Source organism: Delphinus delphis, chromosome 17 (assembly GCF_949987515.2).
Source record: "Delphinus delphis chromosome 17, mDelDel1.2, whole genome shotgun sequence".
Lineage (NCBI taxonomy): Eukaryota > Metazoa > Chordata > Mammalia > Artiodactyla > Delphinidae > Delphinus > Delphinus delphis.
The window spans coordinates 44,763,597-44,788,769 of NC_082699.1; the positions used below are offsets into that span (position 1 = coordinate 44,763,597).

The window sequence follows — 25,173 nt, forward strand, 5'->3', positions numbered from 1 at the left end:
GGTGCCAAGTCCAGGGCGTGCTCCTTACTCCGCATGGCCTCTCTGTGACACAAACCTGGGGCCAGGAACCAGGAGGTAGGGGCTCCCTCACCCTCCTGGCTGGGCTTCTTCCAAGCACTGGTGAAACGAATGTTGTGCGGCTGGACACTGTTTGGCTAATGTGTTTAGGGCTGGCACCCAAGCATCTCCTGAAGCGCTGTAGGAAGCCAGGCTGGTGGAGAGTGCCGGCCTGAGGAGCATGCGCAGGGCTGGGTGTCCAGGGAAGCCCTCCACCAAAAAAGGGGACTGGAAACCTTTGTGCTCCTTCTCCTGTACTGCACATTCCAGAGCCATACCCTGTGATTTTCACCACTTCTGTATGCGAAGAAAGAGGCTGCTGATTCACAGCGAAAGGAAACAGCATCGGTTCTGAAACTTCCTGTTTATCTGGTATCTGCAACGGTATCTGTGTTATGCAAATATCCTTACTCCTGAAAAATGCAGGCGTGTACACACACACACACACACACACAGACCCTCTGCTCGGCCCTGTGCACTGGGTCTCCTCTGTACCCAGTAAATTGAAAAATGATTCCATTAACATGGTAGCCAGGGTACTGGGGGAACCTGCTGTAGGAATTTATGATCATTAAAATAGCAGCTTTTGCATTTTGTTCAGAGCTTAGCAGATGTTCCTACCAGGTAAGCCCTTGCTCTGGCTCCTGGCCCAGTGCTAGCTTGGTTTCTACCTGGCAGAGTCTGGGAGTTAGGGATCCCTTATGAGGGAAGCAGATGTGTGAAGGGATCTCATACAGGCTTTGGGCTCCACTCCAGCCCAGGAACTCCGTTTCCTCACGGCCCCGCTTTTTCCTGCTGGGCTCCTGGAATGTGTGCAGCCCACTCCCAAGCCCACAGTGAGTCAAGATAATGACAGAGGTTGAAGATTTTCTGTTGGTTCATTGTGACCTTTTTCAGGTCTTTCTTTCTCTCAAAATAAGTTCAGGTCTGAGCCTAAGACGGCAACTTGCTGAGATGGTCTGTGCTCCCAGGGAGGGATGACCTCTGACTCAGGCCCGAGACGCAGCCTGTGCCGCCAGCTGCTGGCTGCCTCTGCACCGGGACGCTTTTTAAAACGCTGAATGTAAGCTTCAGTTTTAATAGGTGAAAGTGAAAATGACATGTGACTTCCAGAAAATTTTCAGAGATTCAAAAGAATTGTTCTTTGTAATGAGTTAAATAGCACTCTTCAAACGGCTGAATGCTTTTCTCATACTCACAGTTGCCTGAATTAGGGGAAACAGATATAAATTGCTGCAAGAGAAAATCTCGTTAGCTATAAATTAAAATGAAATTTATTTTCACTCTACTCTCTTCCTGCCCCCACCCAGAACCCTCACCTGGGCAGTGGGAGGGTGGCCTTTCCTCCCCCTGTTTAGAAAGTAATGAAGCTGAGGTTCCAGGGAGAGCGTGTGTCACTGGCTCAGAGCTGGATCCTCAGACTCTAGGCCAGTGCTCACCCCAGTACAAAAGGGAGTGGCCCCGTGGCAGGAGTGTGGGCTGGGGCAGGTCAAACAGACTGCACTGCTTGGTTCTGCTATTTACCAGCTGTGTGACCTTGCGAAGCCTCAGTTTCCGCACCTGTAGAATGGGGTTATCATGGGGATGACAGGACGCATATGGATATAAAATATGCCTGGGGCTGGTCCGGGACCTGGTGCCCAGGTCAGGGTCGATCAGGGAGGTGTCACGATGACCACCTGCTATGGGGATGCCCATTGCTCTTTTTTTTTTTTTTTTGCGGTACACAGCCCTCTCACTGTTGTGGCCTCTCCCATTGCGGAGCACAGGCTCAGCGGCCATGGCTCACGGGCCCAGCCGCTCCGCAGCATGTGGGATCTTCCCGGACCGGGGCACAAACCCGCGTCCCCTGCATCGGCAGGCGGACTCTCAACCACTGTGCCACCAGGGAAGCCCTCCCATTGCTCTTTATTAGGGCCTCAGTCACTGCAACAGGTCACATGGGATCAGAAAGATCTTCAAAGAATGTCTCTAAAATCTGTCTTTGAGGCAGAAGTTTGCCTCAAAGCCTGCTCTTGCTTTAGGGATGCTTTTAGGGAGAAAAAGCGTGGGAGGAATAGTGAAAACTTTTGGGAGAAAGATTCTCTCCACCCCTTGAGAGGGGCCAGTGTCGGTTTTTACACTTATCCGTGAACTTGACCTGCTGTGTCTTTGCCGGCTCAGGCTCTGAGGAAATGAGAGGTCAGCCGGTACTTCTCCATACCTGCAGATATGAGACAGGTCCAGAGAAAAATGGAAACAAGTGCTCTAGTGCCTAACCCCCGTAAGGCAACCAAAGACCCAGATTCAGCCCATCCGGCCACAGAGCACTCACTGTGCACCTGCTGAATGCCTGGCGTGCTGTCGAGCACTGTCACCCTAGAATAACAGCTGTGTCCCTACTGCACACCAGATACCGGGCTGGGTGCTTCGCAAACGGGGTTTCATTTAACCCTCCCAGGAGCCTCTCAAGTAGGCATTAGTGTCCTCACTTCTCAGGGAGGCACAGGCACAGGGAAGCTAATTTCCTTGCCCAAGGCCACACTGCAGCAGGTTGGACTTGAACACAGGCCTGTCGGCTGCAGTCTGTGCTCGCCAGCTCCACTGTGTAGCAGTGTAACACACACCCTCCAGCCTGTAGGAATTAAGAAGCAGGAGATGAAACACACAGCCCCAAACTCTGAAATAAGGATACAGAGGCCAAAGAGCCCAGAGGAGAACACAAAGGACAAGGAGGAGGTGGAGTGGGGATGGGACGGGAGCGTCTCTGGGGAATAGAAGGCAGGGCCAGGAAGGAAGGTGGAGAAAGTGAGAACGTGCACACCTTGAGACTGGACTCTGCTCTGCGGCACGGGGGCTCATCACAGGCCTCTTCTGGTCCCCCTGGAACGGAGGACAGAGCCCTGGGAGGAGGATGGGCCCTTGGAGTGTGTGTCACCTGTGGGTTCCTGGCTCTGGGGAGGCCCTGATGCTCTGGCAAGTTCTCTCTGCTCCTTCTGACTCCTGCACCGTCTTCAGCGTTGGCTGGCGGTCGCCTTGGGGGCCGAGAGTTATCTGGACAGCTCCCAAGCGGATGGGCCAGGCGTCTGTCCCCGGGACACTGGCGTGTAAAGCAGGTCTTTCTCGTCAGTGGAGCCAGGTAGGTTGGGTTGGAGCAGGGACGCTGCAAAGGAAAGAGGGAGGGGGACAGGGTTTGGGGTGAAGCCCTGGACCTTAGAGGGGTGAGGGTCAGAGAGGTGGGGGGATGGGCAGAGCCCCGACCTGCTAGCATGGCTGCCTCAGCAGGGGTCAAGGCCCAGCCTGAAAGCAAAAGCACAACCTAAAAGTTGAGAATTATGTTTTATTTGGCAGACACAACTGAGGACTTAAGCCTGGAAGACAGCCTCTCTGGGTAGCCCCGAGGGACTGCTCCCAAGGGGTAAGGGAGGGGCCAGGGTATACAGGAGTTTTTGCAACAAAAACTAGGTAGTCAGAACACCAAGAGATTACTGTTAATTAGAGAAGACCAGACATCTCAAGTTAATGAATGTAGCGCTTTCCTAATGTATGCGAAGCTGCAAGAGTCTGGGCTCACTGAAATCGTGCCTTTGATGTGCACCTTAGCGATCTAGGGCCGGTATCCTGCTTTTCTCCATCGTGAATCCCCTCAGGGTGCACAGCTGGGGGCGGCTGGCGGATGTGACAAGGCAACATTTTCACACACACCTGAACGGCTGTAGGACCCCCCCACCCCCCACCCCGCCACGGACACCATCCTGGCGGCTGCGCTGAGGCTCTGGCCACGCCCCTTCGCAGGCTGCAGATGTTGGGGGGGGGTGTTGCCGAGCAGGAGAGGGAAAACACCTCCCAAGGGAGACTCCTGACTTGCCCCCACCTGTTCTCCCTCCCATCTGCGTGTCTCAAGCAGCCGGGGCCATAATTCTAGGGGTCAGGTTCCACTCCTCTCGCATACCCGTCCCATTCAGCACAATCTTGTCCCACCCGCCTCCAAACGGTCCCTTGATCTACCCGGTTTCCTCCAGCGCCACGTCCAGTGGTCTTATCCAAGGGCCGTTTTCTTTGCCTCGGCCACTGCCATGGCTGCCCACCTTGACCCACGCCCCCATTTCCACCTTGGCTTTTTCCAAGCCATTCTGCCCAAAAGAGCTAGAGGAGCAGTGATAAACACAAACCAAATCACTTTGGCCCTTGCTTCACCAGCTTCCCAAGGAGGGAAAGACAAACTCCCCATGTGGCCCCCGGGGATCCTCCCTGGCGGCCCCTTCCTGTGCTACGCATTCACTCACTCTCTCATTCATTCATCCAAGACACGCTCACTGAAGGCCCGTCACGTACTGTTTTCAGACCTTGGGGGCAGTGACAAAATAGACAAAACCCCTCATCTCTTAGAAGGAAGTTTTAGAGCGGGGATATAGCGCAGGGACAGGAACTAGGGAGTCAGGGGCTGCGGGTGGGTGCCGGGGAAGGCGGCATCGAGAAGGTGACATTTGGACAAGGACCTGAAGGAAGTGAGGACTGAGTCACGGGCATGTGTAGGCGGAAACTCCTTCCTGCAGAAAGAAGTTGTGCCCCAAAGCGGGAACACACACGGACGCTTGGGGTATTTTTAAGGAACACCCCATCTCCTGTTGGTCACTGTCAGATTATTTTAATCACAGCGTTTCCGTAATTTACGAGGGTATATTTTTTAGATTATTCTGGGTCTCCCTCAGTAAGCTGTCAGCCCTCTACCGTCTGTGATGTGTCTCTCTCGTTGACACCTGAATCATTCATATGACATCATGAGCACGGTGTCTCGAAAGCATTCAGTAAACTTCTGTTAAATGAGGCAATAAACCTGGCAACTGGCACTACAAAGGGACACGGGTGAGGAGTCCCTTTCCGGGCTTCCGGAAAATGACTGGGGACACTCTGAAGGGAGTGGAGTTCTACCTGAGCTGGTGGTAACACGTGTGGTGGAGGTGGGGTGCGTCACTGTGAGCGGGCATTACTAGGACACCACTGTGTATGTAGACGGCTGACCTTCGGGATGCCCACTCTTGTGCTGGTTTATGAAATAAAAAAGAAGGCATGCTTCCTTCTCCTCAGCTCCGATACCTTGTTTCCAGCTGTCTTCTTCCCACTGCTCATCCTCCCTAAGGATGGGCTAGAGCAGAACAACTCTTCTCCGAGATCTCCTTTCCGGTTCCAACAGCTCTCCCACCTGTGGCGGCGGGGGGAGTTGCAACTTGTATATTTACACCCCTCCCGCTCTTCCGGCGAGTGGTATGGAAAGCCTGAGAAGCAAATTCTACTTTGCAAGAATTTCTTGCTGACCCTGGAGACAGGCTTATTCTTTTTTAATGTGAAGATTCTGGCCAACCAGTAGCAGGAATGTTAAATATTGATAAGGAGGAGAAGATAAAATCTCGTCACCCTCCAGGCCCTAGAATTTCCCCATTCCAGAGCCCAGGCTTCCCTTTCTGAGAGAGTGACTGCCAGTGCCAACTCTATACCCAATTTCCCCTTTTGCCTTACTGAAAGTTCCTGACTGGGGAGGGGCAGCCACACACCCAGCTAAAATACTATATTTCCCAATTCTCTTGAAACTACGGACAGCCAATGAGGTATAAATGCAAGGGGCTGGGTGGGGCTTCCTAAAAACCTCTTTAAGGGCGATGGGAAATGTCTCCCCACCCTCCCCTCCCCTGTTTCTGCCCCAGAACACTAATGTGATAGCTGGAGCTCTAGCAACCATATTGGACTATGAGGCAACTTTGAAAAAGGAAGCCACAAACAAAAACACTGGCTCTCAGTCTTTGAAGTCGAGAAAGAAAAAAGCAGGCCCTGACATCTGAAAACTGGCCTGACACTTTCAGCTAGGCCTTAGTTTTGTTAGAACCTGGTCTAGATGTTTTAAAAAAAAAATTATTTATTTTATTTATTTATCTTTGGCTGTGTTGGGCTTTCATTGCTGTGCGCAGGCTTTCTCTAGTTGCGGCGAGCAAGGGCTACTCTTCGTTGCAGCATGTGGGCTTTTCATTGCAGTGGCTTCTCGTTGCGGAGCACAGGCTCTAGGCACGCGGGCTTCACTAGTTGTGGCACGTGGGCTCAGTAGCTGTGGCTTCCGGGTTCTAGAGTGTAGGCTCGGTAACTGTGGTGTATGGACTTAGTTGCTCCGCGGCATGTGGGATCTTCCCGGACCAGGGCTTGAACCTGTGTCCCCTGCATTGTCAGGCAGATTCTTAGCCACTGCACCACCAGGGAAGTCCCTAGATGTCTCTTGTTAGACATAAACCATCTCACAGAACACCAATGTCAGACAAGGTCATCCTGTGACTGTAATAAAGTGAGTCAAATGGACCACTTCATAATTTTATCCAAACACAGACAGAAACAACCACAAAATACTGAACATCTCCCTTTCCTGGCTAATATGAATGACAGCTGCTTCTTTGCCACTTGTAACTTTAGCTTTGATCTGGTCTGCCCTCCTTACAGATAAAACTAAGATACTTGACCATAGAATTGCCCTGTTTCCTGACAGCACCCAATCCAGAGCAAACCTCTGCTCTCTTGGACCCTCCCCAAATTCCCCTAACCAAAGCCCAAGTTCCCAGGGTGAGCCATCTGGGGACTTGGGCTGCAGTAAGTGATTAGGCCAACCCGTTCAACTACAGCTATTCAAGTAAATCACTTGGGGATTAGTTACAAGGCAGACTGTGGTTGCGAGCTATAGAGTAGGCCACATCTGTGTTTCTAACCCGTTCCCAGCAATGCCGACGCTGTTGGGCATCAGGCCATGCTTTGAGTAGCAACGCAGTCAAGGACAGTGGATTCTAACGGCAGAAGTACTTGAGTTTGACCACAGGGCCCCTCTGTGAGCCCTGGACTGCTTTCTAGAGAAAATATGCCTGTATTTCAGTTAAGCCACCGCTATTTGGTTCTCTATTACTAGCAAGCCAATCCAATACCTGGTCCTTAGACGGACATGTGGTTCCCGCTACAGAAGCTATTGACGGGGCCTTGTGGTGGCTGGGTGTGTGCAGGAGCTCAGGGAACGGCTGACAAATGTGTTGCCTTCGAGGTGAAATTCTGAGCGGAGAACACGTCATTCCACTTAGTGGACTGGTTGAAAATCTTCAAACGGTCCCGTGCTAGCTCCACGTTGGGCTCTTGGGCTCAAGGACCAGAAACACGAGAGGTTCCAAACCGCCCTCCAGCTGAGGTTGTCTGGGCCTCGCCCCACCTTGTCCTCCAGCCCCATTTCTCACCACCCCTCACCTAACAGCACCACGATGCTTCCTACCTCTTTGGCTTTGCTGTTCCACCAGCCACGGTGCCCTTCCCCCTCCCTTCACGTGGTCAACTGCTAACTCTTACTCAGCTCAGCCTCCCGACCCCCTGAGGCAGCCCGAGTGCCTTCCTCTGTGCTGCCAGGGAACCCTGCCTCGCTCGACCCTCACTTTCTCAGGTTACATGGCATTTATTTATTTTGTGTTCATCTCTCCATTGGTCATCAGCTCCTACAGGCCGGAACCATGTCTTATTCATCATCGCATCCCCTGAATAGTCCCCAACACTAAATAAATATGAAAGTGAACTGAAGGCTCCGATCTCCCACAGCCTGCCCCTTAACCTCTAACCGACTGGGCGAAGGTTAGAAAAGAGCAATGAAAGAAACCCTTCACTAATGTTTCCCCTTTTCAGCTTCTGTGAAACTGGGGGATCCCAGAGGCTTTAGGTGTGAAGCTCTAGGTCATACCCCCCTTGGAAACTTCGCCCCCAAGAAATCGTAGGCTTCTGAAAGACCACAGGTGCATGAGTTAGTGGTTTAGTAAATGACTCAGCCTGGAAGTTGGGACTCATCTATGTCTCGGCTTCTCATGCTTGAATCTGCTTATGAATCAACTGAATAGCAAATGCATTTTAGCCCCAGGTGAGTTTCACACGCTGAGACCTCAGCACTGGCATCACCTGGCAGCTGCTCGGAAATACAAATTCTTGGAACCCACCCTGGGTCCTTCCGAATCAGAATCTCTAGGGGTGCGACCCAGGCATCAGGATAAAACTCCAGGTGATGAAACCCACGTTTCAACAATAAAAGGATACAATAAAAGGATGGTTAATTAGAGTTAATAGCGCTCACCTAAACAAGTGGGTTTACATTGTGATTGACTTACTTTCCAATCTTATAACAACTGAAGGGAAGCGGATAAAAATAGACTTTGAAAAACCACAGAAAGAGAGAAATGCTAATGACCATACCTGTATGATGACGATGATGATGACAATGGTAACAGCAGCATATACTGTGTGTGTGCTGGGGCTGTAACTATGTAAGTGTGTCTGGGGAAACCTTTGTAAGGAAATAAACTAAAACGCTCACAGTAGCTGGATTATGAGTAATTCTCCCCCTCTTCTGTAACTAAAAAAATAAATTTTTGTATTATTTGTATAATGGAAAGATAAGTGTATTCAATTTAAAGACATGTTCTCACTTCCCACTGTAGGGGACAAAAGGGGCTGTGGGCTGGTGATGGTTCAGTAGCCTCATGGCACCTGAGCCTAAGCCTTTCTCAGTGTCGAAGGTGGGAGAGGGGCTTCTGCGGGCACAGGAGGTGGAAATGCCATTAGAGTATTTTTTGGAACAATTTTAGTGCAAGAGACAAAAACCAAACTCAAACTGGACTGTGCCAAAATAAGTAGGAGAGAGAGAGAAGAAGAAGAAGGAGGAGGACGAGGAAGGAAGGGAGGGAGGGAAGGAAAGGAGGGAGGGAGGGAAAGATGGAGAGGAACTTGCTTGGTTCTCTAATGAGAAGACCAGCTGCAGCCGGAGCTCCGAGGATGCTCTCAGGACTCTGCCCTCCTCTCGGCCTCCCTTCCCTCAGCATCAGCTCCACTCTCGGGCAGGCTGTGCCCTAACTCGAGTCTAGCAGTGCCTGCCGAAGTTGCCTCTGACTGGCCCAGCCTGGGTTCTGTGTCCACCCCTGGGGCCTGGGCCATGCACTGCTACAGAAGCACAGGAACAGAGAAGGTTGAAGAGCGCTGCCCCCCACGGAAAGCCGAAGTGCTGCTGTCAGAAGGAGATGCAGAGCAGAAAGCACCTTAGATACCTGCTCCAATCAGCCAGGTTATTGGTGCTTGGGAGACTGGCTCCTAGGTATGTCCCAGGCATTTTTCAGACTTGGGCTGAGACTCTGGATAAGACCTAGAGTGGCTGCAGTCTTCCAAAAAGCAAAGCTGCCCTTGGAGGCATGGGGGCAGTGGGGTGGATTCTTACCGAGGTTCACACTGCATTCACTGTTCTCGGGAGGAAGTGGGAATTTCCACATGGTAAGTTCCCTTCCCTGCACAATGAATTACTATCTTGATGAGAAACCCGTGGGCCACTGGTTGAAAAGAGAGGTATTCTCTGAATGAGAGGGAATGTACCACCTTTCTTTCAATGGTGACAGTGCTGGTGTCATGGCAGGGTGTGGATTGATTCATCTACAGATACATGCGTCTATGCAGACACCATACTGCAAAACACATGCCTGGAGGTCATTTCTGCCGCCCAGAATATGTCACCTTTGTCCCCAGCACTCTCTCCACCACCCCTGCACCCTGCGGTGCCAGGCGTGTGGGCCTGGAGCTCCCCAGTTGGAACCAGAGGAGAGCTCTCTGAGGGCAGGGATTGCAGAGGCGGGGCTGGTAAGCTGGCTGGCAGTGACCAAGGGCCTGTCCCGGGCCTCTCTCTCCTGGGCTGTCTCTTCCCTCACTGAGTTTCTAACCTCAGCCTCCAAGCTCATGCCCCTCTCATCCCCTGCCCTGGGGTGCTCAGATTTCCCTTTTCCCTGAGCCCCCAGCCAGAGCTCGGAGCCCTGGCCATTGTTACCAGAGCTCCATCCTTCCAATGAGGGAAAAGAAGACACACAGGGCCCACTGTTCTGGATTCTGAGTTTGAGCCAACGGGCTCCATCTGCTGTTTCCTTCTCCTAGAATTCTCCCTCACAGTCCCCTCCAGAGGGCTCCAGCTGCTACAGCTCCCCATGGCAGGTGTCCCGCTCTTTCCTACCCAAAGGAAAACACGGGCTCTTCCCCAGCCCTGGAATTCCCTGCTGCACTGCGCTCCTGTCGGCTGAGGAGCCTGGGAGAGGGGCCACCCGCTCCCACAGGCACCAAGGGCTTCTGCTGGATGACCAGACCTGACGCCTGGTTCCGTGGAGTTCTCAGCAAGCGTGGGGTCATCTGGGCAAACTGCCCTGATTTCAGGTCCCCTGACCTCCAATAGAGCCTAAGGAAATTAACTATGGGTAAAAGTGAAATTATTATGAGCAATGGCAGAGACTCTAAGAGTGAAAAAATTTTTCAATGCTTACTGAAGAAGCCAAAGATACTCTTACAATATTTTGCTCGCTACAGGATCATTTCTAGCAGCATACAGATAGGCTGTTATTTTCCCCCTCTTCTATAAAGAAAGCTTTCTCTTTAAATAAATGATTCAACAAATTATTAAATATTGGTAACTGATAATAAATAAATTAAAAAAAGGAAAGTCTCTTCTACAGAAGAATTCCAAATAATACCTGTAGCTACTGCCCCCTCCAGGAGGTGGAGCTTAAATCCCCTCTCCTTGAGGGCGGGCTGCATTTAGTGACTGGCTTCCAAAGAGTAGAATATGGAAAGGGGAAAACAGTAACTTTATAGGAAAGAAACCTTGGTGGACACCATCTTCACCAAGTGATGAAGGTAATATCACCACGTGGTTACCATGTACCCCCCGGTATGATCTAATGAAAAGCGCACTTCACCCTGGGGCGTTCTTCCCAAAAACCCACAACCCCAGTTGAATCATAAGAAAACCTTAGACAAACTCAAAATGAGGGACCCTCTATAAAATACCTGACCGGTACTCTTTAAAACTGTCAGGGTCATGAAAAATAAGAGAAGACAGAGAAATGATCACAGATGGGAGAAGACTGAGACATGCTGACTAAATGCAATGTGGTGTCGAAGAGAAAAGGACATGGGTGATAAAATTGGTGAAATCTGATTAGAGTTTGTAGTTGGGCTATTAGCGTCATACCAGTGTTAATTTCTTAGTTTTGACAAATATACCACGGCTTTGTAAGATGGTAACATTAGGGGAAGCTGGGCCAACAGTATACCAGAACTCTCTGTGAACAAACAAACCAAACTTCGTCTACAATTTAAAGACTGACAGTATCAAGTGTTTGGTAACTCTGTAGAGCAACTAGAACTCATACATCGCTGGTTAAACTGTAAAATTATGTAGTCATTTTGGAAAACATTTTGGTAATTTTTTAATAAAATTAAACATACATTATGATATGACCCAGAAATTCTACTCCTAGATATCTATCCAAGAAAAGTGAAATTTATGTCTAAACTAAGACTTGTATACACATGTTCATAGCCAAAACAATCATAATAGCCAAAAACTGGAAACAATTCAGATGTCCAACGAGTGAATGGTAATCAAGTGTCATATATCCATACAATGGAATACCACTTAACAATATAAAAGATGGAGCTATGTCTCAAAAATATGTTGAGCATATGAAGGTAGACACAGGAGTACCTCACGTATGATTTAACATATGAAATTCTAGAAAAGGCAGAACTAATCTCAGTGACAAAAAGCAGATCAGTGGTGCTGGGGACGGGGGTAGTTACGGTGACAAGGACCATGAAGGGGCACGAGGGAATTTTGGGGGGGATGATCGAAGTGTTATATACTTTGTTTGTTGCGGTGGTCACATGGGTGTATATATTTGTCAAAACTCATTGAACTGTATACTTCAAATGTGTTACATGTAAATTATGCCTCAATATTTATTTTTTGGCCATGCTGCATGGCTCGCAGATCTTAGTTCCCCGACCAGACACTGAACCTGGGCCCCAGCAGTGAAGGCACCGAGTCCTAACCACTGGACCGCCAGGGAATTTGCCTAAAGTTGATTTTTAAAAGCAGCTTTGTCTTGACCTCACTTACCCTGCCAGCTACCCTTCTGCAAGACTCCTGAGGGAGCTGTCTGTACTCACTGTCTCCAACTCTGTCCCACATATTCTATCTTAAGTCTACAGCAGTCAGGCTTTTGTTCCCGTCGTGCCTTGGAAACTGCTCTCATCAAGAATGCAGTGATCTCCATGTTGCTAAATCCAATGGCCAAATCCCATTTCTCAGTCACATCTTACTTGACCTGTCAGGAGCATTCTATACAGTTCTCACCTTCTTCCTTGAAGCACTTTCTTCCTTTGGCTTCCAGGACACAATAGTCTCTTGGTTTTCCTCCTAACTCACTACTCCTCAATCCCCTTTGCTGGTTCTCCTTACCTTCCCAACATCTTAATGTTGGAGTGCCTCGGAATACTCTTTTTTGTACTCACTTCTCAGATGACTTCATTGAGTCAAGGCTTTAAATTCCACCCATATGCTGGAAACTCTCAAATCTGTATCTCCAGCCCTGATCTCTTTCCCCAATTCTTGACTCATAATTCCAACTGCCTACTTGATATTTGTGTTTGGATGTTGAACAGACATGTCAAATTCAACACGTTCAAAATTGAACTTCTGGTCTTCTCCCACAAACCTGCCCATGTTCAGCCTTTCTTATCTCTGTCGATGGCCCTGACATCTTACCATCTGCTCAAGTCAGAAGTCCCAGGAGGGCTTCCCTGGTGGCGCAGTGGCTGAGAGTCCGCCTGCTGATGCAGGGGACACGGGTTCGTGCCCCGGTCCGGGAAGATCCCACATGCCGCGGAGCGGCTGGGCCCATGAGCCATGGCCGCTGAGCCTGCACGTCCGGAGCCTATGCTCCGCAACAGGAGAGGCCACAACAGTGAGAGGCCCGCGTACCGCAAAAAAAAAAAAAAAAAAAAGTCCCAGGAGTCGGGACTTCCCTGGTGGTACAGTGGATAAAACTCCATGCTCGCAATGCAGGGGGCCTACGTTTGATCCCTGGTCAGGGAACTAGATCCCACATGCATGCCACAACTAAGAGTTCTCATGCCACAACTAAGGAGCCCGCGTGCCACAACTAAGGAGCCGGTGAGCAGCAACTAAGGAGTCTGCCTGCTGCAACTAAGACCCAGTGCAACCAAAAAAAAAAAAAAAAAAAAAAAACCACAACCCAGGAGTCATCCTTGACTATTCTTTCTCCCATCGGCTCTACCTTGAAAACATTATTCTTCATTATCTTCATTGCTACTACCCTGGTCCAAGCACCATCATCTTTCACCTGGATTGTTGAAACAGACTCCTAACTAGCCCTCCTGCCTCTGCTCTTGCCCTCCTCCACTCTATTCCCAACACAGCAACCAGAGTGGCCCTGTTGAAATTTAAGTCAGAGCAATGCTATTCAAAACTCTATAATGATTTTCTCAGAAAAGCCAATGTCCTTGCAATGATCTGCAAGGCCCTACGTGATCTAGCCCCTCACCACCTTGTCCCTGTGATTTCATCTCCTCATACTCTCCCTCTTGCCATTCCTCCCCAGACACACTGGTCTTTTTGCTGTTTCCCGAACAATAGTGTCAGGTATATTCCTGCCCACCTGAGGGTCTTTGCTCTAGTTGTTCTGCCTGGATGCTCTAGTGGCCAACTTCCTTGCCTCCTTCAAATCTCTGCATACAGACTTGCTCAAAACTCACCTTCTCAAGGAGACCTACTCTGACCGTGAAATTGAATACTTCAACCTGCCCCATCCCGGCACTTATTTCCTTACCTTGCTCTATTTTTTCCTTTGTTTCCATAGCACTTATGACTTTCTAATAGACCCTTCGATCTGCTTATTTTGTTTACTTTTTATTGTCTGTCTACTCAAGGGCAGGAATCTGTTTTGTTCACTGCTGTATCCCAAGTCCTAGAACAGTGCCTGGCACATAGAAGCTGCCCAGTAAGGACTTGTTGAGTAAATTAATGAAGTTTCTCCAGAAGGAGAAAACATCCCACTCCTGGCCTATCAACCCATATTTGACGAGGCTGGAACAAGAGACTACAGAGAAAAGATGAATCTGGGGGGATCCCACCCCATGTCAGGACTGCGAAAACTGGGGGAGGCTTTGGACTCCTGCTGATTTTGGTTGTGTCCTAAGGTCTCAGAGTAGGGCCTCTGGTTTGCTGGGCTGCAGCTGTGTTCTCACTTCCTCGGGTCATATCTCAAGGGAACCTTCCCCGGATGGGTGACATTTGTCTATAACTGCACTGTTCAAGTAATAGGAGCCACTAGCCCCATGTGGGTACTGAGCACGTGAAACGTGGCCGGTCCAGACCGAGGCGTGCTGGAAGGGTAAAATTTCAAAGACTTGGTACAAAAAAGAATGTAACATAACTCATTCATGCTTTTTAATATTGATTCCATCTTACTATTTTAGATGTATTGGGTTAAATATACTTTAAAAATTAAGCTCACCCATTTCTTATTAACTTTTAGAAATGTGGCTACTAGAAGATTTTAAATTCCTTCAGTGGCTTGCATTGTATTTCTACGGGACAGCCTGATCTATGAGGAAAAACTGCTCGTGTCTAGAGGTCAAATCCCATGAGCTTGAAAATCCACACTTCCTAAATGCAAACTGACGGCTCCTTTATTTCAAGTCATATTGAGATATAGTAGAATTCCATTAAGACAAAGGCCCCTTCAGGATTTGACTAATTGGGTTAATGGGGACTTTTAAAGAAGCTTGGCTTTGTTTTTATTTTTCTATCATCTGGCTATGCTTTGCCTGAGGGGCTGTAAGCCCTCCCAGAGACACATGGTCTCCCCCGTGGTTCCTCAGATGTTTACTGAAGTCCCACGTGTCCAGGAACCGGGTGGAACAGGAGGGGATTGGGAGGTAGAGGAGGGCTGGCTCCATGCCCTGTCCCAGAGCCCCTGCCCTGACCCTGTGGCCTGGCAGGCGCCTGCTGTGCCTGGGGCAGTGTCAAAGCTGGGGTGGCCCCCAGCTCACACCTACAGGATGGCAGTGGTAGGCCGCCACTGTGGGCACCCAGGCTGGCAGACCTGTGCTGCTGGGACCTTAGGCCAAAGGGAAGGGCTCCTGTAATCAGCACGAGCACAAGGGGCCGGGTGCTGCTAACTGATTCAGGGATGGAGATGTGAGGCTGTGAGCAAGGGTCAGGAAAGACTAGCTCCCAGAGCCTGGGAATATTGTGGAGGCCAGGTCCCAGGCGGAGAATGCCCCAAAACTGGAGGCTGGGGTGACAGGGAAGACAGTATGAGTGGCTCAGTGACCTAGGGACCTGGCGCCAGGTAGACACAAGGATGGAAGGAGGGGTTGAGTTGGGGAGACTCTTCTGTCTTCCATAATTCTGTAATCTTGCCATATTGTTTTTATATAATTGAAGAGAGAGAGAGAGATGCATTTCTTGAAAACTTGCCCCTGGATGTAAGCAATCTGCCTCTGGTCTTACCTGGCTATTAAGTGGTTATTCCTTCCTGACTCAGGGCTGGGGATCTGGACTGGAAATTACACTCTTTAGTTTCTCATGAAAAGCAAAATAGAATTTCATCCTCTGTTTTCTCTCTCTCACTCACTGTGCCAACTGTAGGGGAAAAAAAGAAGAATATGAAAAGCAAAAAGGATTCGCAAGAGATTGCAAGGCCAGAAAGTGTATAAGAAAGGAAAACAACAAAATAAGATATTATTTTTCATTTGCTTTAACAGCAACTCAGAAATGCAGGTCAACCATTTACGAGAGGGAAGCAGGCCCCATTGTGCCAGATACTCCAGGGATGGACTGGGCAGGAGGCAATTTAGGATGGAGACCAGGGAAAGCACGTCCCCAGGCAGCTCGCCGCTGGGTTATGGGGTCTGCTCAGCAGAGAGGGGATTGCTGGGGATTTTGCCAGAAGCACCAGGGAAGCAGGGCTGCTGATGGCAGTGGCGGGGTGAAGGACCCAGCCTCTTGGGAGCTCTTCTTCTATCCCAAAGCCATTGTCCACCTGTGACTACACTTTCATCAGCTGCAAACTATATTTATGGCTTCTTGGAATTTTCCAAATGAAGTAACTTTTTTTCCCAGACTATTTTCTTCACAACTGAAATCGGATCCCCACAGTTCATGGAGACAAACAAAACAGCATGACATCACCCACCAGGGAGCTGTCACTTCAGACACCGTAGCAGCCTTTTATTCAATATCAAATGGATGTGATTTGTCTGGTGGAGGTCTTCACATCCTGCCCTGGCAGAGGAGGGGATGGTCCCCTGAGCTCGCCTTGAGGAACTGGGAGGGAGGAGGATGGCAGGTGTGCTGAGCAGCCTGCCGGGCGGGCCTGGACAGGGAGAGCCCGGTGGGGAGGTCTCTCTAACTGCAGAGATGCTGCTCCGTAAGTTGTGCCGGGGACAGCCCCACCTGCCAGGGATACTAGCCCCTGTGTCCCTCCTCTCTCAGCCTCCAATGCTCTGGTGACGGCAGCCAGGTGCAGAGAGAGCTGACCTGGAGGGTTAGGTGGCCTAGATTCAGCTTCCGTTTTGCCTTGCAGAACTTCTAAGCCTCAGTTTCCCCCTCTGTAAAGGTGGGGAGGGAAAAAAAAAACCCAGTTCTGCTACCTTACAGAGATGCTCTTGGACCAAACAAGAGAATAAGTGTGTGGACCTGGAAAGCACAAGGCCTATTTTGTTCTTGCCCTCAGATCTCTCAACACTCAGAGGGAAGTGTTGTGCAGCTTCTCAGCTACAAGACCCTCGGCTTCCTTACAGAAACCTACAGGAGGGTTCTGGGGGGATTGGCAGCGACTGTGATGCACATCCTCTTGAGCTAATAAGGAAGGTATTATTTAATGAAAGCTCAAAGAAGAGGGGAAGCCATCCGGTCATCTGCGAACCCAATCGGCCAGCACCTGAGGGCCTGACCAATCACAAGAGAACAGAAGCTGTCCTCTCCTTCTGCAAATAAAAGCTTTTTAAAGTGGAGGTAGTTCTAGGTAGCAGTTGGCCTAAAGGGGAAGCAGTCGCATAATTATGCTTACAATTGAGAGGCACTGCTCACCAGGCCCCACTCTGAGCCTCTGACGTGCGTTGTGTCCTTCAGCCTCCAGTTACTGTTACTATCGTCAGCTAACAGTCGATGACCCTGAGGCTGGGGAGAGGGGGTGCGTAACCCGCCCAAGGCCACCCAGTTCTAACGGTGGGCTTGGGATCCAAACCAGGTCTGCCTGACTCCAAGGCCCAGGTGTTTCACCATCACACCATTTTGCCTACTGGTCACAAAAAGAAGCTGACTGTGCAAAGGTGTGCCTTGTTTATTTTGTTTTCATATGAATCTGATAAATGGTAGGGCAGGGAGACGTGTGTGTGTGTGTGTGTGTGTGTGTGTGTGTGTGTGTGTGTGTGTGTGTGTGTGTGTGTGTGTGTGTGTGTGTGTCTCCCTTGGGTGCTGAAGGTGGGGCACCTCATCTCCTTTCATATCCATTGTTGCCACTTGGAAGCACCATGTCGATCGACTCTCTGTTACAACTTATTTTATCTGAATTAAATGATCAAGAAATATCCTATATCCATACATATTTTAAAAGGATGACATTTAAAATAAGTTGACAGTCCACATTTATTCCACAGCTGAGAACGTTACTTGAGCAGCTGTAAGCCAGGGAACCAAAACTGGACCACTGTCTGGGTCATTAGGACTCCATTAAAGACAATAAAGAATTTCAACCAGCAGGAGAAAAAGGGTACAGCCACGTAACTTTGGAATTGGAATAATTTCTTTCTAATAAGAATAAGCCTCGGGCTTCCCTGGTGGCGCAGTGGTTGAGAATCTGCCTGCCAATGCAGGGGACACGGGTTCGAGCCCTGGTCTGGGAAGATCCCACATGCCGCGGAGCAACTGGGCCCGTGAGCCACAGTTATTGAGCCTGCACGTCTGGAGCCTGTGCTCCGCAACAAGAGAGGCCACGATAGTGAGAGGCCCGCGTACCGCGATGAAGAGTGGCCCCCGCTTGCCACAAGTAGAGAAAGCCTTCGCATAGAAACGAAGACCCAACACAGCCATAAATAAATAAATGAAGCAAACTGTCAACAAGTAAAAACAAATAAAACACTATTAAAAAAAAAAGAATAAGCCTCTTGATTTAATAGAAGTTGTATTCTAAGCAGGGGCAGACGTTTAGTTTGTAGAAAGAGAATTGTAATTTAGGGGAGTGGAAGCTCCGGGCCCCTTCTACTCATAGCATTATCTGAGTCAGGACCAGAGAACAAGATAATTGCTTGCCTTCCAAGTCTCAATCTCTCTTTCCTCTAACTACAGCTCGAGACTAGGGCAGGGCAGGCCTTGGAAAGGTACAGGGTTTGTCAAAGGAGAAATAAGAAGGGGCATTGCTTCTCTGTGTTGGAGGCCGGGGCTGCCACTTTCCAGAATGGGAATTCCAGAATGACTGAAGGTTTGCTGACTGAGGACCTAGTGTGTTCCCCTACCATGGACCAGCACATATATTTTGAAGATCGTAGAAGTATAGTGGGTTTCTAAGCTCAGCCAAGAAAACATTTTTGTAGTTAGGCAAGATGATGTCATGACAGCACCAACATAATCACAGATACAAAAACCAGGAGAGAAAAGTTTCATGCTTCCTAAACAGAAAACAAGCTCAGTTAGAAAGAAAATAGAAGCTTCCATAATTCTCATTTCCAAGTTAGCAACAAGAGCACTTCTATTAGAGGAATCCCTTCAAAAAGAATTTAGCAAATGTGGCCACTAACACCTGGATCTTTTCTCATGGAACTCAGTGGAAATCACCCTCTTGAGTCTTACAAGGTGCGCATTTGGAATTTTTAAATGTCACAGGTGTTTATAAAGGTACTTCCCTTCCCAATGTATACCTGAGATGGGACAGTTCAGAGGTCATGAGCCGGGGCATTTCCCTTCTCCCTATCATTGGAGAGGTCTCTGGGCTCTACTGATGGCTGAGAGGCTCCTTTACTGAGGAGGGAGCTCACAGAGCTAATGAGATGATGCATGGAAGGTTCTATAAGGCCACTGGTATGAAAAATAATGGATGAGGGTTGTAATTAATAAAGCAATTATTAAAGCAGTTATGTTTTCCAGTACAACTACAGCCTGCACCATCTGATCCAAACTATAACTTAAACTAAAATAACAAATGAATGTGGATAGTTCAGTAAGGTGAAATACAGAACTGATTAAATGTCTCCCCTCCCCAAATCAGGGGCTCTACTAAAATAAAGGAGAATCACCCAAGCCTAAACTTACAGAGTAAGAATTTAAGGAACCTTACATTTTATTTTCTCCTAAATTTGAGTCAGAGTCTGAAAGCACAGCCTGTGCTGATGGAATTGTACTAACTAGGACTTACCCGAAGTAAGTTACAGCTTTTAGCCAGCTTTCTGTGCCAGTAACCTAGAAACTATTTCAAAACCTATTTTTGTTTCTTAGGGGCTGAAATTTCAGTGCAACAGTCCGGCCAACTCCGACCCAGAGTCTTCAAAATTAGAAATTAATCCCCAAAGAAAGGGAATATTAATTTTTATTGTCACAAAGAATAACCTTCTCATAGCCCAATTACAGGAAGAAACAACTATCTCTGCAATGCCGCACTTCTAAATACTTGCAATTTATAGCATGAAGATGCAAGAGAATTAGGCTAGCAATTATCCTTGAACCTCCAAAAAAAGGAATTTGGCTTATGGACACACACAAAACGTAAGCATTCTGTAGTGCTAACACTGCATACCATATAATTTTAAAAGCCCATCAAGGGGTACTGTAAAAAAAGAGAAAAAGAAAACAACTAAAATTTGCTGAAATATATTATTCATAAAATAATATATGTATACATTAATTTGTAATGATTCCAGCAAATAAAAAAATTATCCATTTATTATTATTTTTTTAAATCTCAGGAATAGATTTACTATTGCACATTTCAAGTTGGAATTATCCTTGGTCAGAGCTTATTATTAAGTTGATCCTCAGACTAACTGGACATGAAAAAAGTAACCCGGAAGTAAAACAAAACAAAACCTTTGGGAAAAGAAAGGGGGGAGAAGAGTCTAGTGAATACCCCTAAAATGAGTGATTCCTAAGCAGATACAGTGATAGCATTATCCTGGTGTGGGTTATTTTCCTATCTTCACACATTTCTTTCTTTAGAGATGCTTCCAAAGATGTGGGAAAGGACACACAGGAACAACTTACTGAACAGCTCAATTAACACCCACAAGACATCCCTGACACACTAGGGAACCAGGCAGTGAATGGCCTTGTTAAACACCATCAGGCAGGGCATGTTATAACTCGAGGGCTTGAGTTTACAAATGGTCCTGTAACCATCAATCTCCTAACTTGAATGAAAAGCATGTAGCAGACAGTAGTATTGAAGAAATAGTTGTTCTACTAAGAAGTACTGTGGGGAATTCCCTGGTGGTCCAGAGGTTGAGACGCTGCGCTTTCACTGCCAAAGGCCCAGGTTCAATCCCTGGTCTGGGAACTAGGATCTCGCAAGCGATGTGGTGTGGCCAAAACAAAAAAACAACAACAAAAGAAGTACTGTGACTTACCAGGGACACAGTGGTACTCTGGAACTTTCTACTTAGCTTCCTCACAGCATTTCCACGGTGTAAGGTACTTTATAGAGAAGTCCATTATTTGCTGCAGGTTTTTTTTTTTTTTTTTTTTGAGAACTGAAAAGATTTCTCACTTAAAATGTTTATCAAGAGAAGATGATAGTTTATGGTGATTCTCCTGTTCATAAAAAAAAAGGAGACTTGGGTGACAGGAAAATACATCCTTGGCTTATGACAGCAACAGCTTACTAAACAGGTCAGTGTTCTGGTTAATTATTAAAATACACAGAACACAATGCAAGGTTTATCTTTATGTATCTAACGCCAGATACTCACATTTTAAAATAACATTTAGAATAGCATGTGGGGGTTGGAGGGATGGAGACCATGCGAGTAAGGGGCAGTGTAGTTGAGGTAAGAGTAATAGAGTGGATTCACCTAACATTTCTGCCCCTTTCTTACTTGAGGGACCACAGTCATTGAGTTCTTCTTGGTCCTCTACCGTCTCCAGGTGATTTCTAATGGCCCCCTATCTCTAAAATTCTATGATTATAGTACTTGTTAATGTTGATTTTTCAGGCTTCACTCAAATGATTCACCAAAATGCTAGAACAGAACTAGGACATTTGATTTCCAAAGTTTAGACTAATACCTGCTTATTCAGCTGAACTCAAATCCTTTTTGGAACAAGGAGAGACATATAAATGAGGTAAACTAACAATTGCAGCCATGCCAAAAACCAAAATTGCATTTTGAATAGGAGGCCACAAACTATTTTTTCCAACTGCAAAAGGTCAATGCATTTTCTGTCATTAGTTTCCAGAAACTGACAGGTTGTTTTGTGGTAGTTCTTTCAGTCCAAACTCATAACTGTCTAATTAACTATCCATCCCCCCATCATGATCCGAAAATGATTTAAGGGGGCTTAAATAATACAGAATAGCATAAATTCAGAGTGAACATTTAGAATAGGAAAATAAAACTAAAGATGAAGATATAAAATAAACCAGGAATGAGGTTCTAATAAATCACCATAATGACCAGGATTACAATTGCTTCTGGTGGAACCCAAATCTGGCATTAAGCTTTTCAGCATCTGATGTGAAAGAGAGATTCTACCTGATCAACTACATAATTCATAGAGAACATAAGATGGAAGTAAAGCTCAGCAGAAATGCAGTTATCTGTGGTTGTAAAAAGCAATCAGGGTCTTCATACTGAAGAGCTGTGCCAACAGCATGCTCAGTAACTTTCCTTAGAATAGATGCAGTGGTTCACACACTGGGCTAGTCCTCGAGACAATTCGTACTTCAAGATAGTGGCACCACAACTAAGCAGACGGAGGCATCACAGCGCAACAGTTAGAAGAGACTCCAGTCCTATCCTGTCAGACTTCAAACCCCAGCTCTGCCACTTAATAGCTGTGTGACCTGGGGCGTTTTTCCAACCTGCCTCAGGGTGACCTCATTTGCCCTGTGAGGTGGGGATACAACAGCAATTTGCTGAGGATTAAGTGAGTTAATAAGCACTGGTACAATGTTACCACTTGATAACAAAGAGCTCAGTAAAAGCAAATGCGGTGGAAACTGCCTTAATACAGTCCCGCAGCTAGCACTACCCCGACCCCACGAGCCCGAGGCAGATCTGAGAACAGTGCTGTCCAAAAGAAGTTTCTGCAGAAATGCTGTCCAATACAACAGCCTCTTGTGGCTACTGAACACTAGAAATGTGGCTAGTTTTGTTAAATGTAAAATGGAGTTGGGTTTCAGGCTCACATAACTGTGCTAAAGAAGAACTGAATTTCTAATTTAATTTAAGTTAATTTGAGTAGCCACAGTGATGAGTGGCTACCACACCAGACAGCACAGAAACAGAAAATCTCCATCACTGCAGAAAATTTGGACAGTGCTGACCTAAAAGAGCTTCCAAGGGATACTCTCTTAATACTGTTATCAGCTAAGTTTTTGAGGAGTATTAGGCAACAAGAACTCCAGATTGTATTATTCCTTGACATCTAACTGGAGCGTGACCAAACCTCTGTTGCCTAATGAGCACAGACCCCTATGCCTTACGTGGAGCTGTCCGTTTGTGATGTAAAATGAACAGAATGAACACATGAGCGGCTGAGCAGAGTGCCAGCCTATCTGTACTTTGAGGGAAGCCAAGGAGGTACCCATAGCAAGGCCAAGATCCTCCCTAGAAAACTGTTTTGAATCGACTTCAGAGCTCAAAGGAATGGGCCTGATCCCAAAGTCCTACTTCATCTAGCACAGCTGGGACTGTTTCAGCTTGAACAATTTTAAAAGGTTTAACCAGATGCTGGCTTCTTTTCTTCTCCCCAGTGTTCTATTAACTTTGAGAAATGCTACTTCCTGGTGTACCCTCCAAGATAAACTACTAGGAAAAGGTATACCAAGATGACTAAAAGAAGCTCTAGTATACATCCCAGATAAAAGTGAGTAACAACTGCTGAAATAAAATGATTTAATATAAATCATGTAATATAAAGGAAAATTAAAGGGAAAGTAATTGATAACAAAGTGTGCATTTCAATATGTGAAGACCCAGGCACAGCTACACTAGAAGAAACAGTGACGTCATCAGTAGCCACACAGAGAATTATATGGGGGACTCAATTATCATCAGTAACACCGCCTTCAATAACAAGATTTCTTGGAAGAGGTATAATTCCTGGTCAAGCTTTGAACAAAATAGAGTAGAATCTCCCCGCAATTATCTTGTGGTTGTATTCTTAGAAAATTCAGGGTATATTAAAACCGTATGAAAAAATACTTTCAAATGTAAAATGGAGTTAGGGTTTAGGCTCGGATAACAAACTTAAAAAAAAAAACCAAACTATCCATATGGATGACCAGCAGAACATTCAAGAATCATGTGGGATGTGGAATGATTCTTTGTTGTGCTAAACTGCCCCATGTTCTGTAAGACATAAAACATCTACGGGCCCTGCCCACTTACTGCCAGAAGCACCTCCCATCATTTCTAAAACAATTGGTCCAAGCCAATCACATTAATCCTACCAACCCCACCCTCCCCGATGACTGATCCATCAAGCTAGGCCTAGTAAATCAGTGCACGGCATTGGCTGGTTTGAGAATAGGGTACACGATGTAATGTCGGCCAATGAAACCAAGAGGAAGTCGGCTGGGGACTCAGCAGGAAAGCTTCCTGGGAGAACACCAGAGGAAAGATGGTTTCTTTCTTCTTCTCTACATGGTCACAAATGCATGTCAGGCCTCAAAATTCTGGACTCATCTCAGATCCAGCTGGAGGATGGAACCAACAAACGGGAGGACAGTGCGAAAAGCAGAGGGTAACTGAGCTAGATTTGGATTATGTCACCCTTGGGGTCTACTCTACCTCTGGGCTTCCAGTTACATAAGTCAATACATTTCCTATGGTTTAAGCCACTTTGAATTTGAATTTTGGCTTCTTGCAGCTGAAAGCACTTTGATACATTCATAAACAATTTCACAAGTCAAAGACTGAGGTCTGGTTAAAATAAAACAACAACAACAACAAAAGGTGACTATTGTTTCTGGACTTCTAATACCATGTGGTAAAATAGAGCAACTATGCTTTTTTTAAAAAACCTGTGGTAAATGTGAGGCAGGCTATACTAGTGGAAAGCCTGCATGCTCTTACATAAAGAAGCCAGGGGTACAAGACTCTAGCCCTTCCATCCAGTGGCAGGCATACTGCGGAAGAAGAATGGTCAGCACATTCACACATGCAGCCTGTTGGAGGAAACGTGTGAAAAGCACGTTTAAATCTGAAAAGAAAAAATACAGTTATTGTAAAAAAAACCAAGTCTTTGTGTTCAAAGAGTTCTACAGGGTGCACTGTGAATAGGAAAGGAAACACAGACGAAGTCCCTGCTCTCATGAAACTTATCATCAAAAAGACCAAAAAAAAAAAATTCAGTTGAGGACTTGCCTGGTGGCGCAGTGGTTAAGAATCCGCCTGCCAATGCAGGGGCCATGGGTTCGAGCCCTGGTCCAGGAAGATCCCACATGCCGCAGAACAACTAAGCCCGTGCGCCACAACTACAGAGCCTGCGCTCTAGAGCCCGTGAGCCACAACTACGGAAGCCCGCGTGTCTATTGCCCGTGCTCTGCAACGAGAAGCCACCACAACGAGAAGCCCATGCACCGCAACGAAGAGCAGCCCCCGCTCACCACAACTAGAGAAAGCCTGCGTGCAGCAACGAAGACCCAACGCAGCCAAAAAAAAAAAAAAAAAAAAATCCCACCAGGCTTTAAAAAAAGAAAAATTCAGTTGACCCTTGAACAAGGGTTTTAAATGCATGGGTCCACTTATACCCGGATTTTTTTTGTTAAATATGTAGTACAGGGACTTCCCTGGTCGTCCAGTGGTAAAGAATCTGCCTTACAATGCAGGGGATGTGGGTTTGATCCCTGGTCGGGGAATTAAGATCCCACATGCCGCAGGGCAACTAAGCCCATGCGTCACAACTACTGAGCCTGTGCCTCAACTAGAGTACACATGCTGCAGCCAATGCGTCACAACTACTGAGCCTGTGCCTCAACTAGAGCACACATGCTGCAAACTACAGAGCCCACGCGCCCTGGAGCCTGTACGCCA

General features: G+C 47.3%; 1 long non-coding RNA gene across 1 annotated transcript; it reads right to left on the reverse strand.

The window, feature by feature from the left end:
- Positions 1-2,033: 2,033 nt before the first annotated feature.
- LOC132413181 (uncharacterized) lies at positions 2,034-20,707 on the reverse strand. Its single transcript, XR_009516630.1, has 3 exons — positions 20,542-20,707; positions 15,437-15,568; positions 2,034-3,199 (listed from the first exon to the last, which is right to left on the reverse strand). It is a non-coding gene; the product is annotated as an uncharacterized lncRNA (long non-coding RNA).
- Between the last annotated feature and the right edge of the window lie 4,466 nt (positions 20,708-25,173).